This window comes from Carcharodon carcharias, assembly GCF_017639515.1.
Source record: "Carcharodon carcharias isolate sCarCar2 chromosome 27 unlocalized genomic scaffold, sCarCar2.pri SUPER_27_unloc_2, whole genome shotgun sequence".
Taxonomy (NCBI): domain Eukaryota; kingdom Metazoa; phylum Chordata; class Chondrichthyes; order Lamniformes; family Lamnidae; genus Carcharodon; species Carcharodon carcharias.
In genome coordinates, this window is record NW_024470635.1 from 199,510 (window position 1) to 226,113 (window position 26,604).

A 26,604-nucleotide genomic window follows, 5' to 3' on the forward strand; every position below is an offset into this window, starting at 1 on the left:
CAGCTGCTCATGATGCCAGCAATTAGAAATAGTACAGTTCACCTAACAGTTATTATCAAACCGACGCTGTTTTCATAATATGAACTTCATCCATGCCTATTAACACTATCATGTTACCAGCTTAAGTATATGACCAAATTAAGGACAACCAACCGTCGGTAAGTGAAAACTCATTGATCACATGGGCATTGCTCTTGCATTAATCGAATTATAAGGCCCACGTTCTAACAATTATGAATCACAATTGATTGCGATGCTGATGGTTCAGGAGATTGTTGGCAAGTTTGTATCAAAGTACTTCAGGACGGTGATTTACTGGCCATAGATATTAATGATCGAGAATCACGAATCGGGACGCAATTATGACGATTTGAGTTAGAAAGCCTTTCGGGAAGGACACCGGCGGAAAGTGCATTCTTTGAAACTTGCACGTTTGACCTTACAGTTAGACCTCCCATGTATGCTGTTAGGCTCGACTATTGGAGGACTAAAAGTGTACCATTCCCTGCTTTCAAGGGATATATCCACACGTGCCTTCCAAACTGAACATGGTTTTGTGTTTTCCATGAGGTAATGCACGTTTATGTCCTTCAGTGGCAATGCATCTCTCTCCTTGAGCTTTATTTAGGAGATGGAAAAGGGATTTCAACTCCAAACGTGTTCCAAACTAATTGTACATGTCTGTCCACAAAGCTCATGAATCAAGCATTAAACTTTCTCGTAAATCTTGCAGCCCCACAACTTTCTGTATGAATACTTTACACTCGATCAATTCTTAAAATCTCCCAAATTTAATATTGTCCTCTCCTTGATCCATTAACTATTAATAACGTTCTACTTCCATTTATCTACCCTGCCCGGTTCTTTGACATTTTTAAACAGTTTGTTTTATCGACTCACAATGTAAGCTTCTTTAAAAGGAAAACGAACAAGTTTATTGTTTTTTTAATTCCTATTTACATATCGTCATACCTGGCATCGTTCTAGTCATCAAGAATAGCGGCAGAGTGATTACACTACAGAACAAATAGGCCAGAAGGCAGGCTTAATAATACAGGAGCATGAGTTCAAATACCAAAGCAGCCACTTGGGAATTAACGTTCAGTAAATTTAATAAAGCTGCAATTAAAACGCTACGATAAGCAAAGTTGACATGAAACTACCGGATTGTTATAGAGGCCAGCCCTTTCGTTTTATAATGTCCATTAGTGAATGATACCTACTATTCTCACCCGGTCTTACATACACAAAAGCCCAAATTCCCAACAATGTAACTGACTTTTAACTGCTCACTGAATTTATCAAGTAAGTCATCCATGTCAAGTAAGAGGCTCACCAACACTTCCCAGCGGCAATTAGGGACAGTCAATAAATCTTAGTTTTGCCAGGGGTACTGCATCGTGTGAATGAATAAAGCAACAAAAAATGTTTTGCACAATTTTTAAAGCCTCAACTTCCGTACGATATTGGAGAGCCAACATTATTTACGCTCTGTACTCTGCCTCAAATCCGAGCTAATTTCCTTTCCGAGTATCTTTTCCAGCGTGTCTTTTACAACCTGCATCATCTCAAACTTATTGGCACTGAATTTCAGCTCCCACTTATTCGCTCTTTATCGCATATTAACCATTTCCATCTGGTCTTCTAAATATTAAACGCTATTTCTTAAGTTGCGTACACCTTTCGGAAAACTCTCGTCGCGGCAATAACCACAAAAATAATTTTTAAAAGTACTAATGTAGCGTCCATCATCGGCCTAAGGCGCTTCCCCGGTGCTGTGTTAAATAAAGAATGACAGCAAGACACATAAGGAAACACTGGGTCAGGTTACCAAAAGCTTCGTCAAACAGGTAGTTTTAATTAACATCTTAAACGGATAAAACAAGGCAGAAAGGCAAAGAATTGTAACGATTGTATCTCAGAGTTTTTGGCCCAGGTGGTTGATGGCACGGTCACCAATTGTAGAGCAATTAAAGTTGGGAGCTTTCAAGGGGCCAGAAAAAAACAGAGAAATCTTGGAGGAGTTGGGGTTGGAGGAGACTACAGATGTAGAAAGGGGCAAGGCTATAGAGGATTATGAAAACAAGGATTACAATATTAAATAACGGTTGCTTGGCCGGAATTAAATGTCAGTTAGTGAGCAAAGGGGTGATGGGGGAATGGGACTTGCTGTGAGATAAGGCGAGGGCGCCAGAGTTTTATGTGACCTCAAGTTTACAGTGGGTAGAATCTGGAAGACAGGAGTGGATTGAAATAATCGAATCTAGAGGTAACGAAGGCAAAGATGAAATGTTCAGCACAAGATGAGTGGAGACAGGGGCGAAGTCGAGTGATGTTTTGGCGTGGGAATAGTGCATCTTACAGATAAACACTGTGGATATTAGAGTGATAACCTGGCCTATCGCAAACCGCCAGCAACACACAAATGGTCAATCACTCCGCCCTATGCAAATTCGCCCAGCCTTTTGAGGTTTATAATGCCGGTGTTCTGCTACACACCGTTACACAGTACAGTTGGTGTTGAGGTCGAGAGTTCGTTCTGCTTATGTTTTCCACATTGGTGAAGAAACAATGAATATTTTCTGCCTTTCGCTGTTCTTAACCTGGTTACCAAGTAAGCGCTTTTCATGGAAGAAAATGTGTTAACTGGATACAGTTATGCGGCTGCTCCCATATTGTGTATTTTGCCTTGCGTTTTGATTTTTCTATTGTTTCAGACCTGCAATATTTATTTATTTATTACATGTAACATTTATTTTTTTTTAACCATTCAGGTGCCTCCAGTATATGGGTGGACCAAACACCAAGAACGGCAACGAAAATGATAGGCGAGTCCCTGACAATCAACTGCGTCCTCAAGGATCCTAGCTATGGCTTGTGCTCTACAGCATGGTACCGGAAAAACCCGAGAACAACTGATTGGGAATGGATAACCATTGGCGGCCGATATGTTGAATCAGTCAACAAGGGAAGCAATTCCTTTTCCCTGCGAATCAATGGCCTGACAGTTGAAGACAGTGTCGTGTTTCACTGCAGAGCTCGAGATAACTGCACAATAATGAGTTTGACCTTCCACTCATACAAGAACACCCTTGAATCTTCTGTTGAATAAAATATGGATTCCCATCTGAGACAGACGGAGATGTGTAAATAACTGGTGTCAGTTTCAGGATCAGAAATCCCCGCAGTGAGAATGCGGATTTGAAGGGTGGTTGTTCCATTTACAGTCTCGCAAGTGAACCTATTTGTGCACTGGGCTGTACCACTGTGTACATACTATAACAGCCACAGCAAACGAGAAGACGGTTCCTGTAATACACAAACTGCCTGCAGAGATTCTGTTTTAAAAGTGACAACGAAGTCACCATTTCTCAACGAGGTTAGCAGCAAGTTATTGGTTACTCGGTGATTTGGAGGGGTAACACGTTTCGTTATAAAAGGCTGGAAAAAAAAAAACAACATTGTGATGTGTATACAGATTGTGGTTTACGTCAAAACTGAGAGCCTTGTATTACTGCACGTGCGACCTTTCTGCATTGATCCCTATGATTGTGTACCTGGCGGACCACAGTGATGAATCCTGGATTCCCATAATACATGAACTTCCCCACACCTCTTAAGGCAAAGCGAACAGATGTCACTTTCTGAGTGGCTAAGATATCTCATGGCTAAATATTTATTATCTTCGTCAGACAGTGCTTGGTAAATTAAAGGCTTTTCCTCTAATTATTTAGGTGGTAATTTTATACATTTTATAAATGTCATATTCATAATGGAACACTTCAGATTCGCCAGGATTTTTCGAGTGGGTGTGAATTATAGGCATCTAAGGGATCCTAACATATAGGCAACGATTTGCCACATTTTTCAATCAATTTCGTGAATATCTGACGGATTTTTGTAAAGTTTTGGACAATGGATTTACTGTATTGGGGTGAATTGATGTGTACCTGCGATGACACAGTGACTCGGGCCACAGCACAAACCTCCCCGACAGTTATTTATTTTACTACTCATGAATGTGGCTGAATAATTTACTTTCTTACAATTGATCTCTCGCTGCACAGAGGTTGAAATCAGTTCCTGATCGGCTTTTGGTTAGAACTATCCGCATTCCCAGTAACATTAAAACACTGGATTGTCTTTTTCAGTGTTACAAAAATTCACATTGCTCATACGAACTATCGGCACGGACAGAAACTGACAGAAAATAAGGATTTATTAATGAATAAGAAGTATACAAGATGTCCTTGCATCCGTCTTGCTTTGGAATATTTATTACCAAATTATTCTTCGTTGACACTTTTTGAACTGGGTTGACTGGGAGCTGACTGACTGTGACTATAACTACTATGATGGGTTTGGCACTGTGCTGACCGTGAACTCAGGTAAGTGACCTTTCTTTCTACTTTGTTAATAAGATTTTGTACATATAGGATAAGAAGAATTAACGTTCTCATTAAAATCGGCTGAAGCAGGTTTGTGATGTTCGCAGCTCCTTTCCAGGAGGTGATTAGATTGACTGTCAGTCAACTTCGAACGGGCTTAGAACTTTGTTATTTCACAAGGTATTTTGTTCGAAAATATAGTGAAATTGGTTTTAGGTATATAACTTATTTGTCACATAACACTTAAGATAGTTATTAAGAAAGATGGTGAATGTTTTAATACTTAAAACGGAACCAAATTTGCAAAGTTCCACCTTAATGATTTGTTCCTTCACAAATTAGAGAGATAAAATTAATACAATTTTGCAGTGAGGAATGGCTTCTGAAAGCAAGTAATGGATGCATCCTTTTATTTTATAAACCACAGCTTACGATTTATTACTCCCCTAAAACCTTTATCGTTCTCAATGACAGAGAGTTACGTTAATATTGGCACAGACCCTGAAAATCTGTTATCCATTCGCACCTGGAGATTTGTGACTTTTGATTTAAGGGCACAAGTCAGTGACCTAGAAAGTGAGTCGCTGGGCATGACACGGGTCTGTCCCAGTGGCGTTAAATGTGCGCTAGAGATTCAGGAACCTATTTTACAAGCGCCAGCTTTCCCTCCTCGATTGACTTGGACTACATTATCATGGTTTTAATTTCTCATCAAGGAAAAACGACAGTGAAACCAGTGGAGTTTCCTAAAAGAGATTGAAAAGTGGTTCTGTGAACTTCAGTGGAAATTAGACCATATAAGGTGAAACACTGACTCCCGATACGCTATTAGAAGGAGCTGTATTACCAACGACAACCAATTTCACCCCTGGACTGAAATTCTATGGGAATCATGTTTCCTTGGAAACCAGTCTCCTAGACCCGTATTTCAGCTGACAGCGGCGCTCTGTGTGTATGATTAGGAAGAACAGCGGAGAGCTTTGAAGCAACAGCGGGTTACAATGTTCTAATTATATTCCCTTTTAAATTCTATGCATGGAAATAAAGTAAGGGCTCCCACCCCCGCCCCCTCCCTTTTTTAAAACTTTATTGAGAATGTTGAAGCCTTTTCTCACACTTGATCTGTTATACCGTTCATTGGCCTACTTTATTTGAAGAAGAAATTTGTTAATTTGGGATCTGAGGGCTGGAAATCCGTCCCTGGTGGTAGTGCAAAAACGGGCGGCTTTGGCCCGGCCGCCTGTTTGAAGCAGCGTCTGATGTTATGTTTCACTGATTGCAATGGGTGTTACATCAGGCACTGCACATAGTAGCCACCGATCCGCTTCTGCCCAATTTGCGCCATCAGCAGAGATGAACCTTTAGCTCTTTAACAATGACTAGGAAGGGCGAGATGCAGACTGGACTAGGAGCATTGCTGAGGTTGAAGGGAATCGCTGCAGAGATGGAGCAGTCATTAATCGAAAAGTGCAACCTTCTATGAAACCAGAAAAATAAAACATGCGGCGGTAAACTGGTATCGTTTCCATTGCCTGGCATCATACAGATTGTTCCACCCATAGAATTCACTCTCGCTGCAACTGATGCTCCCCAATTTAAACCACATTAAAACTGTCACCTTTCCCTTGAGCTGCTATGTCCTGTACCTGTCAGTCTGCGGCATTTAAGCAGGAATTAATTTAATTATATTAAAATGTTTTAAACCCTTTGTCGAATAGTGTAACGAGGAAGATCAAACACTATACACAATTCCCTGAAATTGGAAAAGGAGATTTTGTGGCTTAATATCATTCCTTGCCTTTACTGACAAATCAGTGGGCAAAACAATTGTTTTAATATATACTTCAATAATATTCACATTCCCAACATCAGAGGGAAATCATTTTGTATAGACTTTTCAGCTTGGCAAAGGATTGTGAATTTAAGACTTGCATTGACGATAATTTTGCAGCTGATTAATTTGTTCACTTCCTCATCCCCATTTCAGCACTCCCTCTTTTATTTTTGTAGACATATATCAATTTTTACCCAGTTTTGTACACTTTCATCAACTGTAATTTGTGACGCATTTTATTTTTCTCCGAATTTTTCACTTTTTTCGGCTGCCTATCTAATCTCCTAGAAAAACTCTTCCCGACTTTGCCCATGTCATCTTTCCGACATGTCTGAAGAATGTTTGTTTGCACATTTCACTCTAACACATTCAGGCCCATAAATAGTGGTAATTTCCTTCAGCTTTATAACTCCAGAAGATGAATTAGCACTATTTGCTCCACCCTTATCCTGTGGATTCCTTTACCACTGCTCAAATAACTAAATTGCATTGCGAACACTCCATGTCTCGGGCACACGTTCAGTCCAAAGATATTTGGAAGTTTCTTGATAATCATCTGCTGTTTGTCTGTTATCGATATTCTAGGCTATGTGCCATTAATTACCTCTTGCAGTTTTTTTTTAATTTTTTTTTTCCCCAATTTCAACTTAACGTTCTCACATTTAAACTCGTCCACACCATCCCCTACTAACATTCAATCTTCATGAAAGCATTTTGTTTACAGCCGACACAAATCCCGTGTTTATCAATGTGTTTTTTTTTTACTTTTTTCATCTTCCCGAAGTAAATCTCAACTCTTCATCTATTTTCGAATCGTATCTTCCCATTTGTCTTGTGCCGCTGTGTAAGCAGTTTCTTATTCTTACTGGTTAGCCAAGGAATGTTTTGTGGCAGCGAATGACACGACAGTAATGTAAAGTTTTCATATCGCAGCGAGAGAGCTCAAACGATCCAATATAGAGAGAGGACTGTAGGAATAAAAACCGTCCTTTATGTAATGCTAATTCCTGTAAGCTACTAACATTAAGGCAGAACTGCATGAAAAATTCTCCTAGAAAATGAGAAAGACATATAAAATTGTGAAATATTTTCAATGATATGTTAATGGGCCTGACAAAGGTTGATTGGAATCATGAATTGATAGTTAAAACCAAAAACTAATAATGGGAGATCTTTAAAGAGGAAATGGTTCGGTTACAGGGTAGACACGTTTCCATGAAACGAAAGGGAAGAACATCAAGCTCGAGCTCCATGAATGACTAAATGTAAAAATTAGCATGATGCAGAATCGCAAGGCTTAAGGAAAATGTATGATTCATAAGTATAGAAGCAAGTTGACCACATAAAGAAAAGGGCGAACGAGAAAAACGGAATAATAGTGGCAATGTGTGTGAATACATTTGTCTTTAAAATTAAAGGCAAACTTAAAGTGTTTTATAACGTGTTTTTTTATGAGCACCTAAGCAGTAAGATTGTCAAAGGAAGGGTGAGGATAAATAGGGGCCGAAACCAATATTGTTATGGCAGTAGAGGGCACGGCAGAGGCAAAAATAAATAGTTTACATGTGCCTTCACTGAAAAAGCGGAATTCTGCCATTGCCACAGCAAGCTAGGGGGCACTAACGAAACGGAAGATATTCAATATATAAAAACATGTTATTTGCATTGCTGGCAGCGCTTAAAGAAGAAAAAAATCACTTGGACGGATGGAATGCTGATAGAAGCAAGTGAGGAAACAGTTCAAGCTATCACCACAGTCCTCCAAACCTCCTCAGATGTGAGAGTGGTCCCGGAAGACTGGGTGTTCCAAAATGTTGTACTCGGCCACACAAAGCGGAGAGTAATAAACTTGAGAAATACAGCCAGTCAGCCCAGCATTAGAAATAGGGAAAACTGTACAGACAATAATGCAGAGAAGATTAATTGGTACTCTCAACTACAGTTCAGTAGTTACCAGCAAACGGAGTTTGTTAAAGGAAAATCATGTTTAACTATCTTGGCTGAGTTTTTGATGGTGTAACAGAGACGGTTGTTGAGCTCGGTACAGGTGATGCTGAGTACATGGACCCCCAAATATTGTTTGCTTAAGCACCAAAACTGAAGCCCACGGGTTTATAATAGAGGCGACAGGCTGAATACGAGATTTGGGAAGGGATAGAAGTCAATGAATGATGGTTCTGAATTATTGTTTCTGATGGGAAGCAAGTGCCCGGTGTCAGCCCGGGCCGGTATGAGAAGTGTTGTTCTTTCTGGTACATATTAATGACGTGGACTCAGGGATACGGGGCAGAATTTCAAAGGATGCAGATGGCATGCAACGTGTAAATATAATAAAGAGCGGCGGGAACATAGTCTGACTGGTCAACTGGGTTGATGCATAGCAGGTTCTGTTTAATGCAGGGAAGTGTTGTGGTAAACGTTTTTGATGGATGAATGAGAAAATGTAACAAAAATTAAATAAGCAGTTCTTAGTCGGTGGAAAAGGGGACTGGAACCGAGTGACCTGCGGCCGCATGCACAGTAGTCTTTGAAGGTGGCAGACAGTTGCAGTTGTTTCTTGAAGCATAAAGTAATAAGGTTATGCTAAACTTAAAATAATATCAGGAAGAAATATTAATCTATATCATGTAATTGTGTTTTAAATAAGGGTTTAGTCTGTGTGTGTGATATTTGGACTAAAACTGGCTTGCCTGCCTGCTTTAATGTATGGTAGTTTTGAGATGTAAACAGTATGCTAGGGTGTATTTGCATTTTGTTGAATGAAGCATTCGAGAAGCGGAGTGAAAACTTGCACATAGCCAAGAGACACCAAGCAATATTTATATTACTAACAAAAATGGTATTGTGAAAGGCGTTCAAAAGACCTGGTGATAGAATGAAAAATTGCATTCAAAGGGGAAGGCTCAGTATATGCATAAGGGTTCTGTGCGTTGAAGCCAGAGGCATGTAAGGTCAAAGGCTGTACGCCTACAACTGCCTGTAAAGGAACCAACTTGAAAGGAAACTCATCTTGAATGCATAAGATGGAATTTCTTTGCCTTGTGTCTGGTTAAGTCTAATGGCTATTTTTGCCTTATTGGAGATTGATTTGGAAATTTTATTATAAGTTATGATAATTTGTAGACATGTTTTAGTGTTTAATGCCTTGTTGTCAATTCAAAAATGTATCATTTAGTGTGATATGAAAACCATTGAAGAGCTGGGTGTTCTTTTCTGAATTCAGAGTTGCATCTCAAACGCACCAATTGAAAATATAGGTAATGACAGTTGTTTAAAGTTTCCCTCTGGGATTTTAAAGGTCAGCCTTTATCAACCACTGTGTCATAACAGTAAAAATAGTGGTTAGGAGCCAGTTGGAATAATGTGCCTAATTATGTGAACTGCAGTTAAGGGATGAGGTTAAACTCTTGGAAAGGACATGGAGGAAATAAGCTATAATAGTACATGTGACACGGGATTTTAATTATGAAGCAACTTAAATGAACTTGGATTGTTATCGTTAGCCGATGTGAACAAACAGATTTGGAGTGAGCTGATGGGCCGCTTCCTCTTACTCCGCCATTTGATAATATTATGGATGATTTGAGTGTGGCCTCAATTCCATTTTGCTCTCTACCACTTTAACCTATGAATCCGATTATTTCAGAAAATGTTGTTTGAAAATATTTCCAGATAAAGGCACAAAGTCAACTTACTCCATGAACATGAAAGGTAAAATAGGTTATTGATAGCAGTTAACAAACACAACTTGGACTGACATTACTTTCAGTGCAATGAAATGTCCCAGTGCACTTCAGAGGAATCTTAAGAGCCAAACCGATGAGATACATAAGGTGATAATTAGGAGAATGGCCGAATGTTTGGTTAAAAAAAATCCGCTGGATAAGGGGTGAAATTTAGGGAGGGAATTCCAGTGCTTCGGTCCTTAGGGCGGGCGGGCATGCAATTAAAATCAGAGAAGCTTTATTTGGCAGGCCTAAATTTTTGGAAAGTTACATAGCTGGATGAGTTTACAGGGTGTGGGATGTACAAGACCATGGGTAGATGGGAATTTAAAAATCAATGCTTTGGTTGACCGGGACACAATGTCGTTCAGCAAGCACAGGGTAATTGGTGAAAGGTACTTAGCGTGATTAATACACGGGCAGCAGTTTAGGATGACCTAAAGTTCACTGAGGATAGAATGTGGGATATTGGCTGCAAGTGCATTGGAATAGCCAAATCTAAAGGGAATATCATGAATGAGGCTGCAGCATAGATTGTGGCAAAGTGTGAGCGGAGTGGGGAGACCTTCCTGAGGTTTAAATAGACTGTCTGAGCAATGGAACAAATACATGGTCAAAAACTGGTCTTGGTGTCGAATAATTGCACCAAAGTGGCAAAAAGTCTGAAACAGCCTCCACCATTGACAGACACAGGGGTGGAACTGGCTTCAAGGGAATGGAATGTGCAGCTGGTTCTGAAGATCATGACTTCTGTATTCCCGATATTTAGCTGGACGAAATTACTGTTAATCTAGGACTGAATGTCGGGAAACAGTCTGACAATTTCCTGACATTGGAGGAGTCGATAGAGGTGGTAGTGGGGTAGAATTCAGCATTGTCATCATGAAGTTGAAAATTAATGGTGTGGTTTCAGATAACATCGCCGAGGGGCAGGGTTTAAATGGGAAATGACAGAGAAAGAATCAATGTATGTTCAATATTTGACAATCACTACTTGGCAGGGCAAAAGTGAAGAAATATTGGACATACGGCACTGACAACAATTCAGTCATAAATTAACAAGGACTGACAATCGGGTTTGCTGCAGGTCAACCCACAATGCTCAATACACACGTTGGGACTCTTAAAGTTCCATGCACTACAAGATTGGCCTTATCGTAAAACCCCTAAATCCAGTCGGAGCCATTTGCTCTCTATGTAAGCTTGATGCTTGTATATCACAACTCTGCAGCCATGCCCCGACCAATCAGAGCAACTTTCCAACCAATCAGCAATCTCTTATGAACAAAACAAATAGGAGCAGGAGTAGGCCATTTGGCCCCTCAAGCCTGCCCCGCCATTCAATAAAATCATGGCTGATCTGCCCCAGGCCTCAACTCCTCTTTTGTGCCAGCTCCTCATAGCTCTCAACTTCCCAATATTTCAAAAACCTATCCATCTCCTCTTTAAGCACTTTCACTGACCTAGCCTCCACAACACTCTGGGGTAGAGAATTCCAGACATTCACTACCCTCTGAGAGAACAAATTCCTTTGCATCTCAGCTTCAAATGATTGTCCCTTTATTCTCTAACCATGTCCCCTAGTTTGAGATTCCCCCAGTGGTGGAAATATTTTCTCAATACCTACCCTGCCAAGCCCCTTCTGGATTTTGTGCATTTCAATAAGATAACTCTCATTCTTCGAAACTCAAATAGACAAAGGCCTAAACTGTTTAGCCGTTCTTGATAAGTCAACTCCATCATCCCATGAATCAGCCCAGTGAATATCTTTCGAACTGTCTTCAATGCCAGTACTTCCTTTCTTAAATGTGTTGAATGAATACTTCTCATCTGTCTTCACCCAAAAGAATGAGGATGAGGATATCAAACTCATGGAGGGAGATTGCGAGCTTCTTAAGCAAATTGACATAGGGAGTGACAAGATATTGGAGTTGTTCGCAGGCTTAGAAGTGGACAAACATCCAGGTCCAGATGATTTATGTCCCAAACTGCTGAGGGAGGCAGGTCTCTGACCGAAATCTTTAATTCCTCTCTGGCCACGGGGGATGTGCCTGAGGACTGGAGAACAGCGAATATGGTTCTGCTATTGAAGAAGGGGTGTGGAAATAAGCCAGGAAACTGCACACCAGTGAGTCTCACATCAGCGGTAGAGAACCTATTGGACAAAATTCTGAAGGAGAGAACCTATCTATACTTGAAGAGGCACGGTTTGATCAGGAATAATCAGCATGGCTTTGTCAGAGGGAGGCCATGCCTAACAAATTTGATTGAGTTTTTTGAGGAGGTGACCAGGAATGTAAATGAAGGTAACGTAGTTGATGTAGTTTATGTGGATTTCAGCAAATCCTTTGACAAGTTCCCACATGGGAGACTCATACAGACAGCAAATGTGCATGGGATACAGGGTAATTTGATAAGGTGGATTCAAAATTGCCTTAGTTGTAGGAGACAGAGGGTGATGACAGAACAATTCTTTAGTGACTGGAAGCCAGCGTCTAGTGGCGCACCACAGAGATCTGTGCTGGGTCCCCTTTTATTCATCATTCATATAAACGACATATAAGACTATGTGGAGGGTAGTATTAGTGAGTTTGCGGATGACACAAAGATTGGCCGGATGGTTAATAGTGAGGTTGAGTGTCTTCGGCTACAGGAATATATAGGTGGGATGGTCAAATGGGCAGATAAGTGCCGGATGGAATTTAACCCTGAAAAGTATGAGGTGATACAGTTTGGAAGGAGTAATTTGACAAGGAAGAATTTAATGAAAAGCATGACACGAGGAAGTTCTGAGGAACAAAGGGGCCTTGGCATGTGTGTCCCTAGATGTCTGAAGGCGGAGGGGCATGTCCATCAGGTGGTGAAAAAGGCATATGGACACTTGCCTTTATCAATCGACGCATAGATTACATAAGTAGGGAGGTCATCTTGGAGTTGTGCAGAACCTTGGTGAGGCCACAGCTGGTGTGATGTGTGCAGTTCTGGTCGCTACATTATAGGGAGGATGTGATTGCACTGGAGGGGGTGCAGAGAAGATGCACCAGGTTGATGCCTGGGATGAAACATTAAAGTTATGAAAAGAGGTTGGAGAGATGTTGTTAGTGTTCACTGCTCCAACGAACACAGAGGGGCAACCTCATCGAGGCATACAAGATTATGAGGGGCATATACAGGGTGGTAGGGAGCAGCTGTTCTCCTTAGTTGAAGGTTCAGTCACGAAGGGACCTAAGTTCCTGGTGAGGGGCAGGAGGCTTAGGGGGGATGTGAGAAAAAACTTTTTTACTCAGAGGGTTGTGATGGTCTAGAATGCACTGACTGGGAGGGTGGTGGAGGAGCGTTGCCTCACATCCTTTAAAAAGTACCTGGATGAGCACTTGGCACGTCATAACATTTAAGGCTATGGGCCAAGTGCTGGTAAATGGGATTAGATAGATAGATCAGATGTTTCTCATGTGTCGCTGCAGACTCGATGGGCCGAAGAGCCTCTTCTGCACTGTGTGATTCAGTGATTCTGTGAAATTCAGGAACCAAAACTGTAGACAATGCTCCAGGTGCAGCCTCACCAACGCCCTCTACAGTTGTAAAAAGACTTCCCTATTTTTAAACCTCAACCCCTTAGCAATACAGACCAAAATTCCATTTGCCTTCTTAATCACCAGTTGCACCTGTTTGATAACTTTGTTTTGGTGCTTCATGCACAATGTTGTTCCATTGTTTAAGAAGGGTAGCAGGGATAATCCAAGAAATTACAGGCCGGTGAGCCTTACTGGCGAGTGGTCGGGAAATTATTGGGGAAGATTCTTCGTGACAGGATTTACTACCATTTGGAAGCAAGTGGGTTAATTGTGAGAGGCAGCATGTTTTTTTGAAGGGAACGTCGTGTCTCACTAACTTGACCGAGTTTTTCGAGGAAGTGACAAAAATGATCAACGATGGAAGGGCAGTGGATGTTATCTACATGGATTTCAGTAACGGCTTTGACAAGGTCCCTCATGGGAGATTGGTACAGAAGGTAAAGTCACACGGGATCAGAGGTGAGCTGGCAAGATGGATACAGAATTGGCTTGATCATAGAAGACAGAGGGTAGCAGTGGAAGGGTGCTTTTCTGAATGGAGAGCTGTGATTTGTGGTGTTCCGCAGGGGTCAGTGCTGGGACATTTGCTGTTTGTAGGATACGTAAATTATTTGGAGGAAAATGTTACTGGGCTAATCAGTAAGTTTGAAGATGACGCTAAGGTTGGAGGAGTTGCAGGTAGTAAAGAGGATTGTGAAAGGATGCAACGGGATATAGATTGGTTGGAGATTTGGGCGGAGAAATGGCACATAGAGTTTAATCCGGACAAATGCGAGGTAATGCATTTTGGAAGGTCTAATACAGATAGTAATTATACAGTAAATGGCAGAAACTTTGAGTACATCGACAGGCAGACGGATCTGGCTGTACAGATCCACAGGCCACTGAAAGAGGCAACACAGTTGGATACCGTAGCCAGGAAGGCATATGGCATACTTGCCTCCATCGGCAGGGGCATTGAGTTTAAAAGCCTGGAAGTCATGCTGCAGCTGTATAGAACCTTGTTTAGGCCACACTTGGAATATTGCGTGCAATTCTGGTCGCCACATTACCAGAAGGATATGAAGGCATTGGAGAGGGTGCAGAAGAGGTTTTTCAGGATGCTGCCTGGTCTGGAGGTTATTAACTATGAGGAGAGGTTGGAGAAACTCGGATTTTTCCCACTAGAGTGAAAGAGATTGAGGGGCGACTTGATAGAAGTTTACAAAATTATGAGTGGCATGGATAGAGTAGATAGTAAGAAGCTTTTTCCCAGGGTGGAAGAGTCAATTACTAGGGGACATAGATTTAAGGCGAGAGGAGAAAACTTTAGAGGAGATGTGTGGGGCAATTTTTTACCCAGAGGGTAGTGAGTGTCTGGAATTTGATGCTGGTACGATAGCGGTGCTTAAGATGCAGCTTGACAAATACATGAATGGGATGGGAATAGAGGGATACGGACTCCAGAAGTGCAAAATGTTTTAGTTTGACAGGCAATATGATCGGCGCAAGCTTGGAGGGCCAAAGGGCCTGTTCCTATGCTGTACTTTTCTTTGTTCTTTGTTCTATAATACCCAGATGCTGCACGTTTTTGGAGCCTCTCTCAATTTAAATAATAGTCTGACTTTTGCTTCTTCCTACCAAAGTGCATAACATCACACTTTTCTGCAGTAAGCTCTATCTGCAAGTTTTTGCCTACTTACTCAACCCATCTATAACCCCTTGCCGATTCCTTATGCCTTCATCACAATATGCCCTCCCACCCATTTTGTATAGTCAGAAAATTTGGATATATCACACACTGCCCCGACTCCAAGTAATTAGTATTGATAGTAAATAATTGAGGCCCTAGGACTGAACTTTGTGGTTTTCCAACCTGAAAAAAAACACTTTAAATACCGGTTCTTTGTCTTCCCAGTGATAGCCAATCCTTAATTCATGCTAAACATTACCCACAATACGTGAGCTCCTATCTTGTGCGCCTGTTTTTGTCATACAGTATTAATGTATCCTGATATTAGTATTTTCTTGCGAACTATCTTGATGAGTGCAAGACGAAAGGCTTCGACAAAAAAATGCCTTTTTCAGCAATATTTGAAATCCTATTCATAACCTGAGTTCCTTTATGACAATATTCCCATTCTCATGTGCTGCTTATAACAGGCTGAGTGGGAGCAGATATGGATTGACTGCAGGAATGTTGGGCGGCATCCTGTTTTTCATTCTGCTGGCCAGTAGGTATAAGGGGGCCATTAACATTTAATTTAACACTACTGCAGCCACCTCCATACCTGTTTCCAGACAGCTTTGATAAGCAGAAATATAAAATGCAAGCAATAATGCTGCATCAGTTTCATATCTGCTCCGACTTATCCCTTTCTACCAAAATGTTCTTCGGATAAAATAGCTTGAGAAAAGTTCCAACTTCCATAGCTACCTGCAATAAGCACTGGTGATAAATCATTAAAATAAATTTCAAATGCATACTACCGGTGTGTGGATTCCATCCTGAGCAGACTCCACGCCCGCTAATATCGGCTCTAAATAAATAAATAAACGGCTTGCTAAGTTCCGGGAACACAGCCAAATTTCCATTATTACAAGGTCGGGTTGGATCGAGGACATGGACTCTTGCCGAGCCCTTGGAGGCGAAATGCAACTTCCTGATTAGAGCATAAATTGACTCCCAATAGTTGCGGTTCAGTTCCCTCCCGCTAAAGCGGTGAAATCTTCATATGTACGCCGATATGACGGAAGGAAATTCCAGGCAATTGTACTGTATTATGTGAACGGGGCGGTGAGGTTTCAATTGCAGTTATTAAAATCATAATAATAATAATCTCTGATCTGTCCCCCATTTGTGTTGCACCAGGTGCAGAACAGGGCCGTCAGTCATTCAAATTATCTTAAGAATCTGGCCTGTGTTTTTGATAAGATTTCAGGTGTTGTCAAATTCCATTGCATTGTTACGATAATAATAGAAATGGCAATTAACCAAGTGTAAATATTTCAATAAATAATTAATGAAAAATGTGAATTTCTACTGCGTCTTCCAGGTCCTCAGAACACCACATAGCGCCTTGCAAGCTATGAGATTATTTTTGAAGCGCAGACACCAATGTGCTGCAAGAAACCCGGCAGTTAATTTGCTCACACCAAACTCCTATAATGAGCCTGTGACTGCAATATTTGATTTAGATGTTAGCCGAGAGATGAATACTAGTTGAAAGATGTTGGAAACGATTTATGGTAATTTTAGAAAAGAACTAATTTTTTTTTTTAATTTTAGCGCCGTCTCCTCCAATAATCAGTCTCTCCTACCGTGCAACTTCCGAGCTGACAGCAACGGGTTTTGTGCAGCTGTTATGCCTCATCAGCGACTACAAGCCAGAAAGCATTGGGGTGACCTAGAAGGAGAACGGAAACACCATATGGTCTGGCTTTACCACTACAGCCCCAGCTAAATCATCGAAAGGAGACTTCAGCTCCACCAGCCTCCTGAATGTGCCTCTTCAGGAACGGAGCAGCGGTTCCGTGTACAAATGTCAAGTGACCCATTCCGCAACCAACAGTAACAAGCAGAAAGAAATCAGGTCAACGTCAGGTGAGGAAATCTAACCAATTCAAACGGTTGCAGATGTCAAACATGCTTACTTTATTACTATCAGATTGATTGGGATGTTATTGCAATAATTTATCTTTTCGGATTCAAGGTCCTGGAACAGGCAACACTGTGTGTGATCAGTGACAGAGCTAGATGCATTGAAACACTACAACAAAAGTTGTTGGAAGACTTTCAGCAGCATTGACCAATTTATTTGAAGGTGCTCTTTTAAAGAGCTTATGAGTGCCATGATGGCCGAATGGTCTCCTGCTACTCTCTAGCATTCTCTATTGCGCCGCCAATGCCTGAAGTTCTGGATGGTGCTCACAGTTAGGCGAATTTTGCAAAAGGCATTTCCACTGCGCCTTCTGATGAATGTTATGTTCTGGTTAATGTGCACATTGAGCATAACCTTGCATTGAGCATTGATGCATATTGAGTTCTTTGATGTTGTGACAAACAAAGTGGGCAATGGTGATCCTGAAGATGTAATATATCTGGACTTCCAGAAGGCCTTTAATAAGGTGCCACACAAAAGATTAATACACAAAATAAGATTACACGGATTTAGGGGTAATATATTAGTTTGGATAGAGGATTGGCTAACCAACAGAAAGCAGAGAGTCAGAAATAAATGGGTCTTTTTCTGGATAGCAAGCTGAACTAGTGGGGTGGCATGGGGTGCAGTCATTGGGCCCCAACTATTTAAAATCTATATTAATGACTTGGATTCAGGGATAGAAGGTACTATTGCTAAATTTGCAGATGACACCAAAAGAGGTGGGAAAGTAAGGTGCAATAGAAGTAAGAAATTTACAAATGGATATGGACAGGTTAGGTGAATAGGCCGAAATTTGGCAGAGGGTCTTTAACGTGGATAAGTGTGAGGTTATCCATTTTTGTCGAAAGAATAAAAAAGGTGACTTATTATTTAAATGGAGAGAAACTTCAGAATGCTTCTGTGCAGAAGGATTTGGGCGTCCTCGTGCATGAATCGCTGAAAGCTAGTATGCAGGTACAGCAGGTAATAATGAAGGCGACTGAAATTTTGGCATTTATTGCTAAAAGAATAGAATATAAAAATAGGAAAGTGTTTGTTGCAACTGTACAAGGCATTGGTGAGACTGCACCCAGTGTAGGGTGCACAGTTTCACCATTACTTGAGGAAGGATATAGCTGCACTGGAGGCGGATCAAAGGAGTTTCACTAGATTGATTCCAGAGACTCAGGGCTTGTCTTATGGGGAGAGATTGAGCAGTTTAGGCCTATACTCGCTAGAGTTTAGAAGGATGACAGGAGATCTAATTGAGTTTTATAAGATGCTAAAGGGGATAGACAAAGTAGACATGGAGCGGATGATTCCCCATCTGGGGCATTCTAGAACGAGAGGCCATAGTTTTAGTCTAAGGGGCGGTAGTTTAAAATCAGATATGAGGAAAAATTACTTTTCTCAAAGGGTCGTGAACCCATGGAATTCACCACCTCAGAGTGCAGTGGAAGCCAGGACTCTGAATAAATTTAAGGAGGAGATAGACAGCGTTTTAATTAGTAACGGGTTGAAAGGTGATGGGGAGAGGGCGGGAAATTGGAGTTGAGGCCAAAATGAGATCAGCCATGATCATAAGGAATGGCGGGGCGGGCTCAAGGGACTGAATTGCCTACTCTTGCTCCTGCTTCTTATAACCTACTATGATAATACAAGAAAAAAATGTTGACACACCCTACCCACTGAATTCGCCAAATTTCTGCAGGCAAAATAGAACAGAGTTAGAGCAAATTGAAAAATTTTGAATGAAATCGGTCAAACTGTAAAGCCTGATTGAGATAATCATTCTAAATGCCAGAGTGGATTCTATTTGCTGCTGGGTATTGGTACAAAAATGTGCATGTGAGATTAAATGGATGAATGGAGCAGAGCGAAAGCAAAGACAGAGAAAGAGACAGTGGAATTAACCTGTCACTGGCAGAAAGTTCCGGACCAGGAGACTCTCGCACTGTCAGCTACAGAATCGGGGTGAAGTGTAGTGGTTGCGTGGGGTTTTGGGGGGTTGGCAGAGCGGGGGTGGTTGGTGATTGGATCGCATCCCCACCAATCGCAGCAGCCCCTGAATCAGGAGCATTAATTGGCTCGATCCAGACTTGTTTCTCGAACTCGGGTGGATGTTCCACCTCAGGGAGCTGCTAGCTGATCTGATTGGCTGGTAGCGCTGTTCGCCCAGCAGTACCAGCGGCAGCAGTGGGCAGGACTGGGAACATAAAAAGTCCACCGAAACTGAATCTCGGATTCCAGGGTCGTGTCAGTGTCGGGTCTTTCACGGCTGGCAGGAGAGATGATGACAGGGGTATGAAGAAATGGTTAATGAGTCCTTATGGTGAGGCTGGGGTGGACGGAGGCGAGCATCCACGGTTGGAAGGCTTTGGGAGGGTGTCCGATGTAGAAAGGGCATGGTGGTGCTAAGATAGTGTGATGGAGGGTACTGTTCTTGGGACGTGTCTTCCAATGTAGAAAAGGGGCGACCCAGGCCATACCTGAAGAATGGTTGAAGGGATTTTGACTGCTGGGGGTGACTCACAGCGCGGCACCCCCTTCATGACCCTGAGTCCCTCCACCAGGCACTGAGTGTCTTGAAGGCGACCTGCCTCCATATAGGGTAAAATGTCCTGCATGCCACGTGGTGACAGATCTGCCCACAGTGCCATTCGTACCAAACTTCTTAGGTGATTATTAGTTTCTCATTCAATGGCCCCAATTGGTGGAGGGGAGACAATGTCGAACACAAACATTCCGCCCTCAAATAAGGCTGAAGGCAGGGTGTTTGCACACCACCTTCCTGCAGGATTAAGTGCCCTCTACTCCTCAAAACCCTTCAATCGAGAGGGGAGAAAGTTCTGTCCAAGTGGTCAATAATTGCCACTTAAGAGCCTCAATTTGGGTGAGTGCCACTCTCCCCAGCAAATTTGTGAACAAATTGTTTGCAGGTGGGAGAGCGGCAGGAAGGCAAGCCGGGGGAATTATTATTCCCTCCTACACTGCCTGCAAACTTGCCAGCGGGGGTTGAAAATACTGCCGTACCTCTCCCTTTCAGCCTCCCTCTCCTTTTATCCCTCTTCAAGTTTGTCCAGCTTCTTTATGACCCAGCCATTCTCTCCCATATTTTAGTCTTTACCTGGCTAAGACTGATTTTTCTCCACCTGCATTTCTGCTTCCCTTTCTTTCTCTTTAAATGTTTTTTCTCTCAATTCTCTCACTCTCTCTCCATCTCTCTCTCCCTCTCCCTCTCTCTTTCTCCTTCTCTCTCTCTCTCTCTCTCTTTCTCTTTTCATTAAGATTTAAAGTCTCCCGGTTACTCTGTATTTCTCTCCCATTACCAGTCACTCAGTTTAAATAAACATTTTAAACTGTGATTCATGTCAACATCAGTGTAAACAGCAGAATTAAATATAAGTTCAACAATAACCAGTGAAAGACCTGATTTGCCAGATGAACGATTGTCACTGATGTTAAAATTCTTGTTAAATAAGTAGAATTTTCAGCATTAAAGCCTCCTCGTGATTTTAATCTTTTGTTGCTCACTTATAGAGATCAAAGTACTTCTCAGAGATCCCTCAGTTGAAGATACTTGGATCAGAAAAACTGCCACCCTAGTGTGTGAAGTTGTGTCCACAGTTCCCAATGAGGTTGTGATCTCCTGGAGGGTGAATGGAAAGGTGAGGGCTGAAGGTGCTCAAATCGAAACAGGTACCCAAGATGGTAACCAGTACCTGACCATCAGCCGCTTGAGAAGCAGCGTGGAAGAGTGGGACAGCAGGGCTGAATACTCATGTTCAGTAAAGGATAAACCAAGCCTCTGGCTCTTGCCTCCATCACCAGAAGAAATTCAAAGTACCAAACCCGCAACCCTCACTTGTTTGATAAGAGGATTCTGCCCGGACAAAATAACAATTTCCTAGCAGAAGAACGGAGCTGCTTTGAGATTGAACATCACCAGTTTCCCCACGGCCCTTGAACAGGACCAGACCTTCAGCACAAGGAGCCTCCTCACTTTACCTGAAGCTGAATGGAAGTCAGGAGCAAGATACACCTGTGCCGCCTCACACCCACCTACACAATCCACAGAAAATATGACCATCAGCAACAAGAAAGGTAAAAACAGTTTCTCAGTATGCATTTGCACAATCAAGGTTTGTGCTTAAATCGACAGCAACACCAAAGAATGCATACAGTAGCGAGCACATTCCTCTAGTTTCCAGGGACTAAAAAATGTATGAGAACCAATTAATGTGGCCTGAGCTCCCAGACAGCAGAGATGCTACAGTGCTCAGCACTCAATATGTCCACCTCCACAAGCAATTTGAGAATCTAGTGATGATAAGGGGCAGGATAAGAATGTCTGAGACTTAACTTCACAGTATTCTGGTAATGAGCGCTTTATTTAGATGGTGCCAAGCACACCTTAAGGGACACTGTTCCACAATGTGGGGTTAAGACTTTCCGCGGTCCACTTCACTCTTCAATTTCTGTTTTAGCAAACTACAACAGTGACTGCTTTCCAGCAGTGAATTCAGAACCAGAAGCAGCCAGTTACCAGGGAGTTGAAGAATTCAAGCCGTTTTGTACGTTTCTAGTCTTGAAACCCAATGGAACAAATGCATTAGAAGTCACAGGGCTGAACAAAATAATGTCTTCATAGATTGAACCTAATGAAGTGACCATTTATTTTCATCAATTTAATCTCCTCTGATAAACTTTTTCATTTCCGGCGGAATAGTTTTTATTTTTAAGTGAAGGCAAAAAAAACCTGCACAATAATTGCCCAGCGCCTCAGTGATTGGCCAGGAATTTTCAGATTTCCCAGGAGGCTGGATCTCTGCACTTTGCTGAGTTCGTTGATATTCAACTTTGGTGACTGGGTCCTGATAATTGGCCTCAGTGCCTCTACATTTGTGCAGTAGGAATAGTCATTGGTTTGATTCCCAATTTACGGTAGCTACCCATGTGCCAATTTGGAATGAATGAATGGTAAAATTGGGTGTGATGCATTCAGGGCATAATAACCTGCTGGTACTTTCTGCATATATGAGTTTATGGGGAATAACCATTGGCTGAGGTTCGAGAGGTGACGAACAGAACTCAATAGTGAGCAATGGCATTAAGAGGGCAAATACTGTGACTGACACAGCCCCAGCCTCTTAAAGCTCGAGCTCCATCTGATCGCTGAGCATCTATGCACTGTAATATGAACCGACTCATAATAATGTTCCCTCAGTGAGGCTGTTTTTCCTCACTGGGTTAACCACACTGAACCGGTGACTCTTGGAAGGTACAGTGGTACGGTAACAGAGGAGGGACACTTTCTTTGCTCCTCCTATGGCCTGAGGGGCCATCGTCGGAGTCGACATGTTTGGACATCTGCTGATGGGAAGAGTGGACGGGGCTGTGATGCATTCTCGGTAAAATAGGCTGCTGATGCACTCTCTCCCTGCTGACCCACTCACAACGGGATGTGGTCTTCGCTGGCTGGGTCAGCACTTATTTCCCATCCCTAGTGGCCCGTGAGAAGGTGGTGGTGAGCTGCATTCTTGAACATCTGCAGTCCACGTGGTGTAGGTTTACCCGCAGAGCTGTTAGGAAGGGAGCTTCAGAATTTGATCAGGCGACAGTGAAGGGAAGGCAATATATTTCAAGACACAATCCTGAGTTGGAAACATATTTGGTGTTTGCTTCACTGTCGCTGGTCAAAATCCAGGAACACCCTTCCTAACAGCACTGTGGGTGTACCTACACCATATAGACTGCAGCGGTTCAAGAAGGCAGCTCACCACCATCTTCTCAAGGGCAGTTAGGGATGGGCAACAAATGCTGGCCTGACCAGCGAATCCCACATTCTGTGCACGATAAACAATCGACATTTGACAGAGATACTCAAAAGGTAACCTTCCCCATTAGATCTTTACCAGAAAATAATGTTTATGTGATACAGTTAAATGTCTCATGTTGGTTCAAATAGTTACAAGGAACCCCTTAGAAAATCAGCTGAAACATCCTTTTTGCTTTGCTAGAATGATGCTCTGAGCTTTGCAATGTTGAAATCAGCCCCTTTAAAACACAGATTTTTTTTTTATCAATTGGTTGCAAAATCCCTCTCGTTGCCACGTTTTATCCTGTTTAAACTCATTGAGATTGCTCCTTTTATTACACTCAGTCATTATTATTCTTTTTAAATTTCCTCATTCCCTCCAAATATTTTCTTTTGCTGCCAAATGAGAGGCAATATAAACTAAAGGCTGCAATTCCGAAGGGTTTGCAGGAAGAGAGAGACTTGGCCTTCTATCTGTGAAAATAATTGATGAGCGCGGGGAAGCCAGAGACAATGGTTAAACAATGAGAACCAGGGCTGTACAACAGAGGCAGAGAGTTCCAAAACAAGGAGATTATGTTCAAACTTTATTCTAGTTTAGGTCAAATCAGTATTTTATAATGTGTCCGTTTCTGGGCACCACAAATTAGGAAGAGTGTGAAGGCTTTCGAGAGAGTGCAGAAAGGGACTGTGAGAATTATTCCAGGGTTACGGGAATCAATTACATAGGTAGATTCTACAGGGAAGGGCTTGGATGAGGAGATTGAGAGGAGATTTGTTAAGTGATTAAGTTACACAACCCAACAGGCAAGTAAGTGGTCACATCTGACAGTCTGGATAAATGTTGGCCTTTCAGGGAATCAAAGAATATGTGTAGTGGGCGGGGAGCTGGAGATGGAGGCAAAGGTTATGATTGTAATGAATGGCCGGTGAGCCTTCAGGGATCGTATGGCCTGCTGCTGCTCTGAATCCTTATGTTCTTATTTCCCTGACCAGAAGCAGAATTTTATATTTTTAAAAGCTGACCACAACCACCGGCCCCCCCCCCCCCACCCCACCACCATGCCCCATTTTTGTTGGTAACCCTGTTTTGCTGTTAATGCACGAATAGTATAGAAGACCTGTCCATTACCACTTTAATTATTTTAAACTTTGAGTACCTCTCAGCCAGGTATATCATGGTAAACTGATAGATTTCCTCACTTTATATTCTGCAAAACAATTGTTTGCTTAAACTCAAAATTCAACCAGCGCTCCTTCCGAAGCTGGGTGGTATTTTTCCCTCTCTCTAAAACATTGCACTCTCTAAGTGAAAGACTGAACTTGGTGTCAAATAATGCAGACATCTACAAAGTTTAGTTGAGGGCACGCATCCGCCCACTGATCAGTCCTGGGAAAATTGGGTCATAAATAGAGGGAACTTTTAATTACGTCACGAGTGGGAAAAGAATCCGGCTCCTACAGGCCACTAGACAGCGTTCGACCTCCAGTATTAGCGCAAATAAAATAAAATATTCAGTTCCTGTCAGAGTAATCAACGAGCCGTGGAAACAATTGCAGAGAATATTATTCAGGACATGATCTGTGGAAACCATAGAGATGAAAACAATAAGTCTAGGAGAGCGCAGCATCATGTTATCTCAACCAGCAACAGGATAATACCAACTCAATCACATTTCAGTAAGTACTCTTTCACAATTTTTAGCATTCTGCAGTGGTTGTCATCCGTGATTTCAACATGACAGCTTGAAACAACCATTCGCTTTTCTTTCTAGCTGATTGCCCTGAGCCAGACATTTCTGTCAATATATTGAACCCTCCGTTTGAAGAGATATGGGTTCAAAAGACAGCGACCATTGCTTGTGAAATCCTTTACAGTGATTTAGAAAACGTCAGCGTGTCCTGGCAAGTGGATGGGAGAATGAGAACGGAAGGAGTTGAGACCCAGAATCCTGAGTGGAGTGGAAGCAATTCGGCCATCGTGAGCAAACTGACGGTCACTGCGGCAGAGTGGGACAGTGGGGTGGAATATGTCTGTCTCGTAGAAGGAAGTGAATTACCAACACCAAAGAGACGCTCAACCAGGAAATTAAAGGGTAAGCACAGATAACACTCGTTCACGGGCTGATCCAATTGCCAATGGCCCCAAACGGAAATAAAAAGCAGGTCAACCGTTAAATGCTAGTATAATAAATGAAATACAGTCCCTGGTCCTACCAGTCACCACGTTGATGAAGACTATGGTAAAGAAAATGTAAGAAATGTGAAACTGCTGCTCCCCCCACGCCCTACAATGTCAGCATTTCTTTAAAGTGCTTTCTCCAACTCTATGGGGGGGGGGGGGGGTGGAATCGGGTCACAAAGCAAACGATCAAAAGAAAAAATATGAATGACAACAATGTGCAAGGAGAAAGATCTTTAAACCTCAGAGATAAGAAATATTCCAAATTTCCAAATATATGGTATTTCTAAGAGAAGAAAATGGATAGTGCGGACCAAACAATAGACAGAGTCAGATTAAAAAGTATTTGTATATTTCACTCTTTACAGTTGGCGCAATGATTAGTCCCAAAGTCTACATTCTGCCTCCATCAGAGGACGAGATCGACACTGAGAATACGGCATCGCTGGTGTGTCTCACCACCGGTTTTTATCCTGCTGAGATTTACATTGCTTGGATGGCCAATGACACCCTTCTGGATTCAGGTCATCCAAGCCAACCGGAGAGCGAGAAGGGAAATGGTTCCAGCTCCACAGCTGGCAGATTGAGACTTACCGTGGCCGAGTGGAACACTGGCACCACTTACTCCTGTTTAGTGGGCCACCGTCCCTCAAGAGAAATTTAATCCAAAGTATTAATAAATCCCACGGTAAACCTACTTTAGTTAATGTTTCGCTTGTCCTAACCAATAGTGTTAAATTGTGTACATAACCCGCCATGTTTGACCAGGCTTTTCCTGTAGAAATGAGGTTCCAAATTATTTCAACATCGGAATCAGCAAATCTCCCAATGATCTGACCTCACAACCACCCTCCAGAGCTGCGAACGATTGTTTCGACATTTTGCTAATACCCGAATCTATATCATTCAACGAGGGAAAACCATGGTTAGGATTTCATTTTCCCAAATAAGCTTAGTAGCATTTTATACTAGTTGTCATGTTATCAAAATGGTCATGAAGGGTTTAGTGACGCTATTTGATATACATAACATGGTTGGTTTGTCTGTATGTGGCAGAACTGATTGCAATAAAAGCAAAATGAAAACCTGTTGCCTTGCCTATGCATGGTTTGTGTGTGTGATATCTTCGTGGTAATCATTAATAATTTGAAGCAAATGTTTAAGATTTATATGTTCTAATATCCAAAATGTGCAACACGGGTCTGTTCCCCGACCTTTAGAAATACTTGTGGTGCTTTCAAGCAGATTACACAAAGCATCAGCGTTCTTTCGGATTTCCTGTGATTTATTCTTTGGCAGAGGTATTTACCTAGAGGGCGGATTGAATAAATTGGAGGAAGGTACGCTCAACCTTTATAGTGACCAACATTCACCAAATGAAATTTGAATGGTTTCAATCTGATAAATCAATTCTAGCCAGTCTCTCACCTACAATTAAGAGTCTTCCAGCTTCTGAGTA

General features: G+C 42.0%; 1 pseudogene; it reads left to right on the forward strand.

Annotated features, from left to right (window-relative positions):
• Positions 1 to 2,506: 2,506 nt before the first annotated feature.
• On the forward strand, positions 2,507 to 26,233 carry LOC121273889 (annotated as a pseudogene).
• Positions 26,234 to 26,604: the final 371 nt, after the last annotated feature.